Consider the following 16,762-nt stretch of genomic DNA (forward strand, 5'->3'; position numbering starts at 1 on the left):
ACTGGACAATTTTCTTCAGGGAAATCTCAGTAGGAGAGGAAAACAAGCAGAACCCACCCAGATTTAGCAGAGAATGTCACTGTAACCCCTGGGTCAACTCGGGCATTTCTCTCTCCTTTTTATGTATGCTTATATTTGAACACTATTTAGGGCCACTATAAAGCTAGGTGCTGTTAACTAGCACATATGGACAGAATAACCTAAAGAAAGGAAAGCCAAGTTAATAAAATAAAATTAGCATAAATGTTTCGAAAGTTTCCGTTCAGTTCCATAGCTGCCTTGCCCCAAATGAACACATAGGTGCTATATTAATTATGAAACTGTTGGTCAATGGCTTGGGTTCTTATTGGCTAGCTCTGTCTTAATTATTAACCCATAACTACTAATGTGTATATTTCCACGTGGTCTTGGCTTACCAGAAAATGCTGGACCTGCAATTCCTTTGCCTGCTACATTTCGACTGACTCTGGTGGGCTTTCCTGCCTACCTTTCCCAGAGTTCTCCTCTTCTCCTAGTCCTGCCTATCTCACTGCCTCATTGGCCATTGACCCAACAGTGTTTTATTTATCAACCAATAAGAGAAACACATACGAAAGGACATCACGTAACTATATAATCGTAATGTTTTAAATAATTCTTACCCCAAGTATTTATGTGTCCAAATCTTTATCACAATTTTAATGTATGAATTACAAATGGGGTTAATTAATTGGGGTAATATAAGTGAGGAGACTAGGGCTGAGAGACAACAGGCGATCTTCTCTCGAGCTCACGCTATAATGTGTTCTTATGCCCCTCCCATATTTCAAGAGAGGCTATCCCATATTTTTGCATGGAAATGCTATACACAGTAGGTGGAGAAGGTATGGTGTCACTAGAGTTCTCATGAAGTCCTAACCCTTGTGTAGAGCATTAAGTGGCATGTGGGATTTAGACCTATAGAAGTATAGGAAGCATAAACTAAGCTGCAGGGGTCAGAATGGGGATGAGCTTGGCTATGGAGACACACAGAGCTATCCTATATGGAAAGTCTATGATCAGAAAGTGGAAGTTTCCACACCTAGGATAGATCTTATGCTGCAAGGTCCTGAAGACCATCCTGAAGTCATCAGGAAGAAACGAGAGTAGTAGTACAGTCCATAATAACTAGTGTCTTATCCTCTTATACTGTGTTTGGATCTGTGCTGTATGCCTATATGTCTTGTTTTCCTGATAGCCTAGGGGGCAGGAATGACTTCAGATGCAGAACTAAGCACCGGATGTGGTAAAGAAACACACTCAAGTTCTCAGGACGTGAGTGCAGAGCAGTGTGCATACCTGAGCAATGCATGCATGGTTTCCACTTGCCTTTCTGGAAAGTTTGATTGGCAATAAGAGAAACTATGGCACCCTTGGTGGTGACCAGTATTTCCACCTTGTCTCCTCTGAGCCCCACAAAGCTTTGCAAACTTTCAACATAAAAGTAAAAGTTTAAATCAGGACACTGAAGCTGTTTCGTTTTTTGTTTTTGTTTTTGGTACATGCATGAAATAGAATAAAGATAATGAGGAGATATTAGGGGAGGGAGTCCCTAAAACAGATGGACTTTAGCATAATTAAAATTAACCTAGTGTAATGTCTGTACCTATATGGAATAACTAACATGTGTGTACAAGTCTGGCATGACGGGAAATTCTAGCTCAAGCCTGTTTATTCCTACTGATGTTTTGTTTGCTGGCTTGCTATAGTTTGTTCCATTTCTTCTTTGAAGTGCTGAGCAATCAAACCTAGGACCTCACACTTGCTAGGTTAGTGCTGTACCACACATCCCTCCTACCCTGTTTGTAAAGTCATGTTTTATGGGAACACAGTTATGCTTTTAAAATTTTTTAAAATATTTATTTATTTATGTCTGTGAATGCTTTTGCTCTGCAATGATAGACTTGAGGAGTTGGGACAGAAACAATGTAGCCTAAAAAGAAGGAAGCATTTTCTGTCTGACCTTTTGTGGTGCAAAGTTCCTGGCCTCTGCTCTTGATGGAGGAAAAAGGGCAGAAAGCCATTGCTGAGTAGTATGTATTATATGTCAGATTCTGCAGCAGATCCTTTTGTTTAATTTGCATAATGACCCTAGGAACACCTGTCCCGTTTTGCAGATGAAAAGTCTGAGGATCAGATGCAAATGATGGGCCAAAAGTCACCAAGCTGCTAACTGTAAATAAAGGTCTATGGTTACATGGCTGCTAACTGTAAGGGCCAGAATCCAGGGGAGGAACCAGGTAGAGTGGCATTATTTTCTCTGTGAGATAATGTGAAATGCCAGCTATTTAGACAGTAATCATATGTGTAGATTATGAATCTATCAGGCCCACAGAAGCACTTCTGGGTTAGCAAATGGACAGTGTGTGCTTTTCAGAAAGACTGTGAGGGAAGCAGCCACTTGTCCAAAGTGGGAAATTCTTGGTTCTATTGTAACAGCTGAGTAATTCCCAGCAGGGCTGCAGAATGCAGCATTGGGTGGTACCACCACAGTGACCGTATCCAGATATGTGTTGCCTGATATACTACAAGGTCCACTTCTCACACCCCAGGGCTCTGGATATCACTGTCCTGGAAAATGCATGGTTCACTTGGAGTCAGAGGCACCAAATTGATAGATGCACGTTTTATGTGGGTCCATTTTTCCACATGAATACAAATGTCTCCAAACACCAGATTGTGGGATCTTGGCTATAGTTAAATGGCTCATCTGTTGTTGTATCTTGTTCTGGAAGGCACCTATAAACCAGTTTTAAGAACTTTACTGCCAGCTGGGGATGTCATTGCTTGTAAATTATTTTGGATTCAGAGCACCAGTTACTAGCTCAGTGCTTGCGTTTTGTAACTGTATAAAATTATCATTGCGCACAAAGGCCTCTGTCATTGTGCTCAGAGATGGAGCAGGGGAGTGTCGGGTTGAATGTGTTGTGGGTGTAGGAGAGTGGATTAAGGTGTGGATTAAGGTTTTAGCAATGATTTTCCCACAGTGAAATGGATACAGACAGGCCCCATCTTTTCAAATTTCAAGTCAGTTATGTACTGACACATCCATGACAACACCCTGATGGTGGCAATCATGACATAATCATTTTGTTTTCTTTCTGTTTTTCCTTTGTTGTGGTTACCCAAAACACATAACAAAGCTTGCCATTTTAACCATTTGAGGCATACAATTCAGGAATGTTGAGTGAAACAGCTCTTCAGAGAACTTTCCTCTTGTGAGTCTGAAATGCTAGATCAGTGGTTCTCAACCCTCCTAATGCTGCAACCCTTTAATACAGTTCCTCATGGTATGGTGACCCCCCCCCCCAAACCATAAAATATTTTCACTGCTTCTTCAAAAAGTGCAATTTTGCTATCGTATCAATCATAATGTCTTAGAAAACATCCGTGAAAGGGTTGTTCAACTCCAAAGGGGCCAGGACCCATAGGTTGAGAACAACTTCTCTATGCTCCTAAACAACTCTCTTCCTTCTCATCCCTTCCTCTGGTTTTAAGGACTCTGTCAACATCATATACATTGAATAGTGCACTGTCTTCTTTCTGTGTGTGATTGACTTATTCCGCTTAGCACTAGTCCAAGTTTTGTTCATATTGTCCACCCATACAAGTGCCACAGTTGCATCTCTTTATTTGCAGCAAGATGTAGACATATATATGTAATAATTCCCAGTCCCAATGTCCCTCGTGTCATGCGCATTTGGTCTCATCTCTCCATCTTTTCTCTCATTCTGGATCCAGTGTTCACTGCATCTTCTGAAAAAGATGTGATGCTTCAAATTTCTGCTCAGAAGGTCCAGATCACAAGGGCATCTCAGCAATGAACCTGTGTGTTATTACTACTTGGGGAGGAAACGTCCTGCTCCAGCTGCTGTCTAAAACGGTCTATTAAAAGGAGGGGCTTTAAAGTTAAAAGGAAGGGGGCTAGAGAGGAAGTTTGAATGCCAAATGTTTGCACAGCAAAGCTACAAAGTAGATCTATTTCATGAACTTGTGAGGAACTGAATGAATGAGTGTTCCTTTAAGTACACGCTTCTTCTAGACTAAGGTTGCATACTGAAATGACTGACAGACCAGGTGGATGATGTAAACCATTGTGTAGGTTGTATAAATGAGGGACAATGGGCTGATTCAACAGGAGGCTACATGACACATTGTAGGCAGCACCTCCTAGCTTCAGATGACATATGCACGGGAATGAGGCCTTGTATAGCAAGTTTTTTTAAAAAATATAAGTAGAAAAGCTACATTTTATGTGACATCTCCCAATTTTAAAATTTGAATCAGAGCAGGTTTTAAACAGACTCAACACACACATTCACCGGAGAGATTTGGCTTCAGGTCACTAATCTGCAGTGTTTGGTGGGGAAACTGCTTGGCACATAGGATTGGTGGATTCTAAAAATTAACCTGGCCCTGCTTTGGACCTGGGTGCACTGATTTTCAGCTGTGGCTGCTCATTATAAATGCTGGTGGTCATTCCAAACATCTCTATGTCAGGCTTCAGGTCAGAGCAATTTAGTGAGAATCTGTTGGGTATTGTTTCACAAACTCTTCAAGTAGGTCCGACAAGATGGCTCAGTGGGTAAGGGTGCTTGACATGCAAGCCTGGAGAACTGAGTTTGATCCTGAGACCCAATAAAAGAGGAACGGACTCCACAAATTGTCCTCTGACCCCTATATACATGCTGCGGCCCATACATGAACACACAATAGTGATTTAAAAATTATTAAAGGTCTTCAAGTACCCACAACATCTGGTTAAGTTGGAAAATAACCCTTTAAGGCTTTTTTTTCCCCCAGTAGGCTAGTAATGTTACCACATAATTGTGTTGATGACTTGTTATGTTTTGTGTCTGTTTTAAAAATAATAAAGTGAGAAAGAGCCGATTGCAGACCTCAGGTTGATCAACAATCTGGGGGTGGGAAATGTAAGGATTTAATGAATGGTTCCTGGGGACCATATGAAGTTAGGTTACCTAGTAAACATTATCTTAACTGCTGATGTTGTGGCTGTAATCCAGGTTGAGAGTTCTAGATCAACACAATGGTTTTAAAGATAAGCTCACAAGATTCTCTGTAGGGATAATAACAACCCTTCAGTGTGATGTATTTGTGGCAGTGCCAGGAGGGAAAAGCAGCTGTGCCTTAACACTGCTGATAGATTTGTTGAGTGTGTCAAGGTCACTGTTCAAGGTTGGTTGAGAAGAACCACAGATTAGAAACAGATTCCTTCTTGGTTACCCAGTAGAAATGCATTTGTGCAGACTCCAGTTTCTGCAGAGCTTGGGCCTTGACAGTCTATTAGTGATGCCTTAGCGCCACCGTGAGGCAATGTTAAGCACTGCAACGGGTTCTCTCATCTTCACACATTTAAACACGAAGATGAAAATTTTGTGTGTGTGTGTGTGTGTGTGTGTACTTTTCTTGATATTGAATGGCTGTGATTTCGAAACATCCTCAGGTATAAATATGATTACAGGAGCAACATATGTTTGACATTCAGGTTTACATTTTTGAGACATTTTTTAATTTGGAGAGAAGGAGAGAAAGATAAAGGTATGATTGGAGAGGAGGAGGGGAGGAAAGGGAGTGAAGGATGGAGGGAAAGAGAGAGAGAGCACAACAGTACATTTGTTGACATCAGAAGACAGCAGACAAGTGCTTTTGGTAGTCTTTCCTTCTGCTTTGCTGAGGCAGGGTCTTCCTTTTTCAGCATTTCTGTGTACTCCAGGCTAGCTTTTGGGTGACTTACTGTCTCCATCTCCTAGCTCATCATAGCAGCATGGTGATTATGGACATCATACCTCCTCCAGCTTTTGACACGGTTTCTGGGGATCAAACTCAAGTCATCAGGCTTACATAACAAGCCATTTTGTTGAGCCACATTAAAAAAAAAAGATCCAATTAAACAATGCTTAGGACACCAGTGAATTATTCTCTTCTCCTTAAGCATGAAACAATAACTTTTCATTACTGTGATGTTTTAGAAGGAGACAATTACACATCTGAACAAAATCTCTTGCTTTATTCCTTACTTGTAGAATTTCAGGAAAGATTCTAAAGAGTCATTCCTTCTATACTTTATCACATTTAATTGGTAGAGTGTATTACATTACCTCTTTTATTAATTAATAAAGGACAGGAGAATACACATCTGCATAATGGCTTGAAGGTAGGCATTTGATTTTAATTCCCAGCCCCACTTCTAAATTATGAACACTTAAGTCTCTCAAAGTTTACTGTAAAAAGCTTTGTTATTTGGTTTGTTTTTATTTGAGATAGAGCCTAACTTTGTAGCCTAGATTGGCATGGAACTTACTCTGTAATCCAAGTTGATCTCAGACTTGTGGCTATCTTGCTTGCACAACCTTCTGAATGTTGGGATTACAGGAGAGAGACACTAAGCTTGGATGAACTTTGTATCTGCTTTGAGATGTGATACATTTTTGTCACACCATTGCATTATTATTTTTATAAAATTCCCAAGAGTAAAGGCTAAACAAATGTTGATCTTCATGTTATTATGACCCCCCTCCTGTGAATCTAAAGAATTGGCATCAATTACATCGAACAAAATTAGAATAAGAGCCTTTGGTCTCTTGTCTCAATTTTGAAAAATAAACAGCAAACATGTTTAATTGATTGGCCTATATGTATTTCTTAAGTCTGTAGTTTTATCTAAGGCTGGCTGTGAGAACCATCAGGAGAAGCCACTATTTCTGTGTAAAGTATTCATTGGGAAGTGGCACTTCAACATGGCTAACTCTGTCATATAGGATTCTGCATGCATTTATCTTAGAAAATCTTAATGGCATGTGCAAGTGAGACTGTGACAGTAACAAGCTGAGAAGTGTGAAACTGTTCACGATGCATTCCCGGCACTGTAACATAGCGAGAAACAGGCATCTTGGAGGAAAGGGGGTCTGAAATGGACATCTGGGAGGAATTGGGCCTCGCTACAGTTTATAAGATGCCCAAAGAGGGACCAATAGTGGCAGTAAGGAAGTGACTGTTCCAGTAAGAATTAGACATGGATTTATATGAATTTATGTCAATTATGGTCAGATAAATGTACCATATTGGAAACATTCATCTTGGCAGACTCGCCTTTGTAATGTCCAGCAGGACTATTATTTGTCCTCTGTTTATACAAAGTAGGGGAAATCTTCTTAATATGTAGGTTCTATGTCAAGGTCACTCATGATGTCAGCCTATGTCTGAGTCTGAGGGTTTTACTGTCCAAAGCAGACTGGCCGGAAATGTTCACTGTGAATAAAAGCTTTATCAAGGAAAGATGCTTCTCCTAAGTCAGGCTGAAGAATGAAGATGTTGGCTTACATCCCAGGAAGCTGGAGTCTCAATCTGGTGAAGCACTGATTTTCATGCTTTATCTGTGAATAAAGGAAGTAATTGTATTTTATTCTTTCTTGAATGAATTAAGAAAATCATATTGGCAAAGTATCACTTATAGGTGATGTTCTGACTTGTTTTTTCTGGAGACTCTTCAGAATTACTTGCATAGGTGCTTGTGTGTGTGTGTGTGTGTGTGTGTGTGTGTGTATGAGAGAGAGAGAGAGAGGAGGTATATTAGAATTTACAATTTAATACTTTAATCTCTTCTTCTTTTCTGATCCCCAAATTAAAGATGACATAGTTGATGAAACATTTTTGCTATGATTTCTTTACATAGAGACAATTTGTATTTCTATTTTCAAAATAAATATTTAGGTTTGATTTTTCATTTACAATATAAATCTTCAGTAAAGCTATTTTCCTTGTCCTAACCTCACTCCATCCCAAGTGTTATATCATTTGTTACATTGTGTTTAAGAGACTACTGAACAAGGTCTGCTTAATGAGGTGTAGAATCTGTAATCATACTGTGCCCCAATCTTCTGCTGACACATTCTACCTGGGAACTTCTAGAAGAGTCCTGCTTAAGATGTAAATGAAAGAACATTCAGAAGCATAGTCGACAAGACTTTATCTCAAAGGAAAAGTCACACTTGGTGGGAGTGGGTTTGTGAGCAATGTGTTTGTAAATGAAAGGCTTCCCTGCTACACGTTCATAAAACATGGCTTTGGAGCCATGTGTCTAAACTAAGCCTCATTGTATGCTCTAGTGTTAAACTTAGCACCTGTATTGTTTTAGGTAAGTAATTTGACTTGTTGGTACCTCAGTTGTATCCCCGGTAAAATGTAATTACTAATCCCAGCAGCACATGACGGAATGAGGCAAGAGGATCTGAGTTTAAGGCCATTCTGGACAACACAGGAGGTCAAAGCCATACTGTACATATCAAGACACTATCTCAGAAGAGCACTGCCAAAATGAAACAGGTACAGGGCGTAAGGTTGTGACAACTAAATGTGCTTGTGTGTCTCAAGAGCCCGAAGCATCACTTACCACTCTCTCACCTTGCTTCCTCATCTGTTAATTGCCAAGGTCACTTGAAGTCAGTTTTCTGTACAACTCCAACCCACATTGTTAAAGTCTAGTTCTCCCATATCTTAAGAGCTATACTGGCTACTCCAGTTTCCTTTACCTCTTCTTTGTGAGACTCTGGGCCTCCTGCCATGATGGATTATGTTTATATTGTATTAGAGCAAATTTCTTCCTAATTGGTCCAATAATTTTAGCTAATGCACTTCTCTGTCATCTTAGAAAGTTTATGTAGAGGAATTTATGCAATGACTATGTGTTCAGACAAACATAAACAGCATCCTAGTTTATAATATTGCCACACAGCAACCTTATAAATAATATGTACTTATTTATTTGTAACTATGAATATTTATAACATTATTTATAATTACATACTTATAAATAATCTCCACAGTAAATTTAACCAGAAGGAGGATGATTATACTATATTATGTACAGAAAGGGGAAAGGCCTCCAATAGTTTTAGAATTGTCTATATAGTTTAGACTTGTCAAACCCCTGATAGATCAAGACTTCCTGAAGAGATACTGGAAAAAATAGAAATGATCTGGGTGATTCTTGGGAGAGGAACATTTAAGGTGGATCTTGAAGGACAGATATAGTAAGTAAATTGCAAAACATTGAGAGACTGTGGGGAAGACACCAAAGATCAGTTCCCCATCAAACTATAAATAAGAGGGTAAATACAGACCACAGTGTGGTCAGTAGGAATGAATGGGACTCAGTTTGGAGGCCTCCTTTTATAGCAGAACCTTCCTCTCCAAGTCCAGGGATGCTTCCTGTTAGAACATCTCTTGCTTCCCCCCCCCTTTGCCCAGAATCATCACTAACCTATGTGTGGTTCTGTACAGCTGCTGAGTCTTTATTTTTAAGACCTCAAGGGATTTTAGAGAGATTTCTCTTCTCTGGGTTTGGTTTATGTAGAGGAGTTTCACATCGACGTTCAGTCACAACCAGAATCACTGATGTATAACAAGGGCCTTTGAGTCCAGCAACAAGGTCCTCTTCAGGGTTTGGATTGGACATTACAGCAAGCGAAAGGAACTTAGGGTATTTGAGGGTGAATAAACTCTCTCACACTATGCTGTTCCAAACAATAAAGTCTCTCTATTCTTCTGCCTCTATTCTAATTTTCTTGTCCTAATTCTAATTCCTCCTAGCCTTTTCTCCTCTAGCTAAAAACTCTGTCCTTACAGGAGGCTTGGAGCAATAAAAAAAATAAAAATACAAGAATTAGTTCTCATTGGTCAAAAGCACATACCTAGGGTAAGTGATAAGGAGATAAGCCATTTACCACGGCAACATAAGGTTCCAAGGTTATAAGAGTAAGACTGTGACAAGATGGGATGGGGGCACAGTGACCAATGACAAACTCTGAGATATAGGTGATGGGAGATGCCATTATGTATATATGTTTCTCATACTGGTTAATGAATAAAGCACTGTTGGCCAATAGGAAAGGAATATAGGAGGGACTAGGAGACAAGAAGGAAATAGGAAGTAGTAAGGAGGAGTCAAGATGATGGAGAGTCTGGAGAAAGCAGAACTGCCAGCCGCCTATCCCTCGTAAGACCACGTTGAAATACATAGAAATGGGTTAATAATTAAGACAGAGCTAGCCGATAAGAAACTAGTACCTGGCCAACATATATGTGTATTGTCAACAGACTTGGCAAGTGAAGAATTGACATGCTTTTCTTAGGGTGCTTTGTCTAGCAACCTTGGTTAGATATCTTGATTCTGAGCTTGTACATAGCTGTAAAGTTGTAAACTTACACTCTATTTACAAAAAGTCTTTTGTCTAGTTTGAACTTGCTCTGAGGTGAAAAAGTGAGCTAATCGTGTGAAGTTAGTCTGAGCAAAAGGAACGAAGCAGACATTTACATGTCTACAGTCCTCGTGGGACAATATATCTAGTTATGAAGCATGCCCTACTATATTTTCTATATACCAAAACCATGCATTTAATAAACAGCGATCTTCCTGACAACCCACAGATATATGTGTCCATAAGATTGAGATGTAAACAGGAGATTACATATACACATCACATGAGATTACACACTCCAGTGCACTTACTGGGGAGACACCAAGCTTCTTTAGTGAATGTGAGGAACAGCTTCCAGAGCTGATGGTCCTGCAGGCCTTGCCTGGACAGGATTAACCTTCATCACAGTCACTCCTCTGGTGGGTTGACATCTGAACACTAGTTGTCACTTGCTGTAACTCTCACTCGGGCTCTGACACAGGCAGACAAAGCACGAGGAGCCAGTGTGAAGAAACTTGAGTGTGCTGCACGTTTTTAGGCATCACAACACCGAGCACACGGCAGTTCTACTGTTTATGCCCTGCTCCAGGGTGATCTCATCTGTGCCAAGGTCTCCAGCACCACCTGCGCGCTGCTGTCACTGACCAGATCTTCCTGCGGAGCTCCAAGCTTGCAAACTATCTTCCTTGATAGACATTGTGAGTGAGTGAGTTCAGAAAAGAAAGTTGTGATCACCAACATGCTCCCAATCTTCCCACAAACCATTTGTGAACTTCTTCTTCCTTCTTTCAAGGAGTGATAACTCCAACCAAATTAGATTGTTGGCACTTATATCAGACTCTTAAGAACTTTGTTCTCTGCTGTTGTCAATTGGTCTTATCCATTTTAACCTCTAGATTTTCCTATAAACTGTCATAGTCTGTCCATGTTCACTGTGCTGGTTAGTTTTTGTCAAGTTGGCCCATTCTTGGGTCACCTAGGAAGAGGTACCCTCAGTTGAGGAATTGCCATTAATTGTCCTGTGGCCATATCTGTGGGGCATTTTATTAAATGTTAATTGATGTAGGAAAACCTAGCCCACTGTGTGTGGTGTTATCCCTAAGCAGGCGGGCCTGGGCTACGAGAGAGAAGCAGCATGGCAAGCTAGGGGAAGCAAGCTAGTAAACTGCATTCATTGTCTCTGCTTTAGCTCCTGCCTTGGCTTCCCTCAATGACAGACTATAATTCATCAGGCAAATGAGCCCTCTCTATCCAGGTTAGTTTTGGTTAGTGTTTTAATCACAGCAATAGAAAACATTTAACATTGTATATGCTATGTTCACCCATTTTTCCAGTAATTTTTGTGTATAGGAATTTTTAAATCAAAGGTCTGATCTACCTTACCATACAAGTTCACTGCAAGCTGTTTTAGAGTGTGGATCCCTGGTCTGCAATCTTAGAACCTGATACAGTTTCCAATTCATTGTAAAGTCTTAATGAATTGTTTAGAAATGGCTTAATGAACATATGTACATATTTTTGGAGTTTAACAGAAAGGGCAATTTATTATTTAATTCAGCTAGTTTTGCCCAATGCGCTCTCTCTCTCTCTCTCTCTCTCTCTCTCTCTCTCTCTCTATATATATATATATATATATATATATATATATATATGATTTAAATTGGGTATACACACACACACACACACACACACACACATTTTAACCAGCAACACTGGGAACTAAATTATTCTCAAAGCCCTCGTCTGTCTTTTTACTTTAAACTCCAGGACTCTTGTCCAAAGGCTGTCTATGAAAACTTTAAAATGAACAGTTATACTTTGATACTTGAGGATGTGGTACCCAAGTTCTTCTGGAGCAGTAATCCACTGGAGGTGTGCTGTAGTCCAGTGTGTAACTCTTTGAACCTCATTTCCCTCACATGAAATTGGGGCACTTTGAAGTAGGCAGACTTGAATGGGTGTTTGAAGACTGGCTATGTGCTTCCTGTCTCTTGGCTCATCTGTAATAATACAGTAGTCACTGAGTTTGCCCTCTATTGTACCGTACAGATACTCCATCAGTCCATGTGCATTCCTGTAGAAGACATTTGGTCTGTCAGGCCTTAATTAGGAAAGCATTTGGGAGCAAATCCAAACAGGATTATAGCAATATGTTCTTCTCCAAACTTCAGTGTCAAAGAGTGGCCTCTGGTTTTCTGAAAACTTCAAAGGAATGTAAGAAAATATTGCTCACTGGAGCTCTGGATAGAAGAAACCAGAAAGAAAAGGAGAGAGAAAGGGGGAAGAAGAGAAAAGAGAACATAGGAGTGAAGACTAAGACAGGAGAGGGGCTGGGAGAAGAAATGAAGAGAAGGAAAAAGAAACAACAGTCAAGAAACAATAAGAGAAAAGAGAGCTTAAAATGGGAAGAAAGCTCTAAAACTCAAGCTGGGACAGGATTGATTGGATGTGTGGAGAGGACAAAGCTCATGCAGAGCCTTGGAGTAGGAGCCAGCAGCAGAGGTTCTTACTGCCCCCTTTTGCTATAAGGCACCTATAAGAACAAGCCTGTCTAGACAGAGTTAGATGTGGTAGTCCAAATCTGGAAAAAGATTCCTATGTAATTGTTTCATAGCTTTATGACTTTAAGCAAAATGCAAAACACTTCTTTGCCTTAGTGTTTTTATCTGTGCATTGGGAAATCTGTCAGTGATTTGATAGTGTTGTTAATTATTAAAATAGCTGGGATGTAGATCTGAAATATTAAGCATTTAAAGTCATGCTTCTGCTTATGAAATGGATCAGTGGTTAAGAACATTTTTCCAGAGGGCCCAGGTTCGATTCCCAGTACCCACATGGCAGCTCACAACTATTTGTAGCTCCAGTTCCATGGGATCAATGGTCATATTCTGGTACCCTTCAGTGCTTGCTGCATGCATATGGTACACGGAAATACATGCAGGCAAAACACCTATATATGTACAGTAAAAATGTACAGTTTGAAAAATGTTTAAATTGTTAATATAAATTTAAAGGTATGACTGTATGAGAATTTTTGTTCTTAGAGGCAAATAAAGCTCCACTAAGCTGTTCAAGTTTCCCTGTAGGTTTGGGAGTGTTCAACACAGAGTCCCACTTAGAAGTCCACAAATATTAGGGCATGCCCAACCCCCCCTCCTCACGGCTGTAAAGTGTTTGAGTCCATCCATGTCTCAGCTTCTTCCTTATGAAGCAGAGTGTATGGGAATCCTCTAGGGTTCTTGTGAGGATTAAATAAGGCTTGACAAACAAGTGCTCAGTTAATATATATTAATTATCAATAGTTTATTACCACTTGCAGTTTATTCTGAAGTATTTTTAAGCCTTTTAAATTAGATTTTTCATGATATGCATTCCAGTCTTCTTTTGCTCTTAGAATCTTTGATAATTTCTTTGCATAAACAAATAAGAAGCAACTGACATCAACATCTCCAGGGTCTTGAAGAAATCCTTCCCCACTGTAAGCCAGATACCTTCCTCCGCTTTTCCCTTTGAGATCATTGTTGATAGGATGGGAAGGGCATCAGATTTTAGTTCAGCTTCCCTTTTGTATAACTCTGAGCTCAGAATGGGAGTCTCTATTCGGTGAGTTTTAGATAATGGTTTTTGTGACTTCTTTTGTTTGTTTTCAGCTTAGAGTTTTGTCCTTTCCTTCTGGGACAGTTGCATTGGAATGCGTTCATATTTTGAAGCCACACATTGGATCCCTAGAAAGGAAGCGAAAGTTTCATGAGGCATTAAGTTAACCACTGGCTGAAACCATACTTCTCTTCTGTCTTTGGTCTCTCTTTTCTCCTGTTCTGGGCCATGGAAATGGGAGGGATGATGACTGAAGTGGCAGAGTCCCGAGAGAACTATTTTTAATTCCCAGGATTTTAGCTTGGGCCTCAGGATCTGCTGACTCAGAAGCACATAGATACATGGTTGGGAAGAGATGAGCTGCACTTCGAGTGTGATTGTATAGAAATCTAACTTAGGCTTTTCAGACAGGAATTCTGTATAAGAATTATGTTCAGAAATGCATGAAGCTACATGCTGGAGGATGTTCACATCGAACCTCAGCGCATAATTTTGCTTCTAAGTGGATTTCTAATTTGCTGGCTTTAAAGTCTAAATAAGGCTGTTCTATGGGGGAGGGGACTATGATGTCCCTTAACTGTTAAATATTTGTTCCCAATAATGTGACCTACCCTCCCCTCTGACTCCCCAAAAGTTGTCAGATTTTATTATGAAATGTTTGGCTGTTAATAGAAACATTTGTTGGTGGCATCTTTGCCAACCTGCCGGTTTCCTGGCTGCACTGTCTTCAATGACTCGCAGATGCTGGAAGCAGGGCCATGGCCATCTCTCTAAGTGCCCAGAGCAATTGCTGTCACCCATCAGGCTGTGACCATGTGGGAACTTTTCTCATCCGTCTTCTCAGCAGTGCCTACCACAGTGCTATACACTCACTGAGTAATTGTGTGTGTGTGTGTGTGTGATGCATGCTTGTGTATATGTGTATGCATGTTATATATGTTTGCATATAGGAACATGTAAATTGATGTGCGTGTAGAGGCCAGAGGTCATGTCAGTTGTTTGCACTGACTATTCCCATCTTAGTCTTTGGGGCAGTGCCTCTCACTTAGATTGGAGCATCCGCCTCATCTTAGTTGGCTGGCCATTATGTTCCAGGGACCTTTCTATCATCATAGTTACTGTGAGTTCCTGAGTGTGACACATAAAGCCCAGAAGTTTGTATTTCAGAACACCCCCCCCATCGTCCTGCTCATTCTTTCAGCCTCCTCTCTTGCCATATTTCCTGAGCCTTGGCAGTGGCAGTGGGGCTTCAGAAAGATGTCTCATTGAGGAATGAGCATTCTTCAATGTACTTTCTCTGATTACTATCATCTAATCTCAAAAATGAATATTGTCGTCTGTATTTTGCAGGCAAAAGGACTGACATTCAAAGGCAGGAAGTAACTCGTGTAGTAACTACTGGAACCAAATTCAGTTCCATCTGACTCCACTGTTCCTTAATGTCCTCATTGGCTAATAATGTTCTCTCTCTCTCTCTCTCTCTCTCTCTCTCTCTCTCTCTCTCTCTCTCTCTCTCTCCCTCCCTCTCTTTCTTTCCAGCACCTCTCTGGCTCCCTTTACCCCCCTTTCTCTGACTCTCTCTCTCCCTTTTAATATACCATATCTGTTCTGCCTACATAATCTTTATTTATTTTTGACTTTCAATTTTTGGGAAGAAAGGCTATCAGTAAATCAGCCTGTCTTTCATGATGTCACCTGGCTCCAGTGAGACTCTGTAGTTGTGTACGGAGTCCATCACCTTCTGGCTCCACGACACTGACAGTTGTCCTTGCTTCCTGTCCTTACCCTTCTCATCTGCATACGGAGAGTGACAGCAGTCACTACCCTGTGTGCTCATTTCAGGTGCTAAGTGGTTTAGTTGATATAAGATGCTTACAACAGGTCGTAGTGAGGGCTGCTTATTATTTCAGCTAGAATTATCTGGATGAATTCACTGAGCCCTTAACCGTGGCATACTGAGAAAACGACAATTAGGTTTTAATGATTTAAAATCCTCACCAACAGAAGTTCCCATTTTTCTCCACACAGTTACGTAGTTCACACTTTCAAGGCTTTTCAGCGTGGCCCTGTCCGAAGGCAGCTGACTTGGTCTAGCCTGGATCTGTAAAGTATTGAGAGCCTGGGGCAGGTGTGTGTGTGGGGGGGAGCCAGAGGTATCGAGTGTGAGCATGGGAACACATGGGTGCCATCACTACCTAGGGTGATAGCTACTCGCCACAAGAGCGACACTCTCTAGTGAGAGCTTGTGGGTCTCTGATGTCTTTGATCTCTTCCCTTTGCAAGAGGAATGTGTCTCTGGGATTTATTTATCCACTTTTTTCTAACATTCTATCCCATTTTTCTTTTTCTAATAATCCACTGGGGGCAAATTGCTCAAATTAAGGGTTATGAATCTAGGATATAGTAAATCATAAAACTTAACTTCTGAGAAGCATGACAAAGAAATTGAATTTCTACGTATTCGTCTTACATTTGTCTTAGAATATCCCCAGTAAGTCATTAAAATGTTGACCAAAATTAATCAAAGGTTTAAAAAATAAAAACGAATTTAGTGCAATAGGGAAACAGCATACTGCACGCTGAGTGGAATAGACGTGGATGCCTGCCCTTGCTCCACATCACCTCCAGGTGGTGCTGTTGACCTAGACATGGAGAGCCAACACCAGGTCGGTTTATAGCTGGAGTTTCACTTTTTCAAAAATATTTTCTGTCTCTACAGATGTGTTCTTTTAAATGGTCAATAAAATTTTATAACCACTATTTGAAAAATCGCAAGATTATTGTGATTTGTGCTTCCTGGGCAAGAATATTTCTTCCCGTCCAGACAGGCTCAGTCAGTAAGGTGTCTGCATCTGGTCTGTCTCTCTTCTGCTGGTCCCTCCTCCTGAGTGCTCAGGCTCAGCCCAGACGCTTGGCCTGCTGATGGGACT

General features: G+C 40.5%; 1 protein-coding gene across 1 annotated transcript in view; it reads left to right on the forward strand.

Annotated features, from left to right (window-relative positions):
• Akap6 (A-kinase anchoring protein 6) overlaps window positions 1-16,762 on the forward strand; it is a 418,711-nt gene that overhangs the window by 186,289 nt on the left and 215,660 nt on the right. The gene's annotated exons all lie outside the window — the stretch shown is intronic.

This window comes from Phodopus roborovskii, unplaced genomic scaffold, assembly GCF_943737965.1.
Source record: "Phodopus roborovskii unplaced genomic scaffold, PHOROB, whole genome shotgun sequence".
NCBI classification, from domain to species: domain Eukaryota; kingdom Metazoa; phylum Chordata; class Mammalia; order Rodentia; family Cricetidae; genus Phodopus; species Phodopus roborovskii.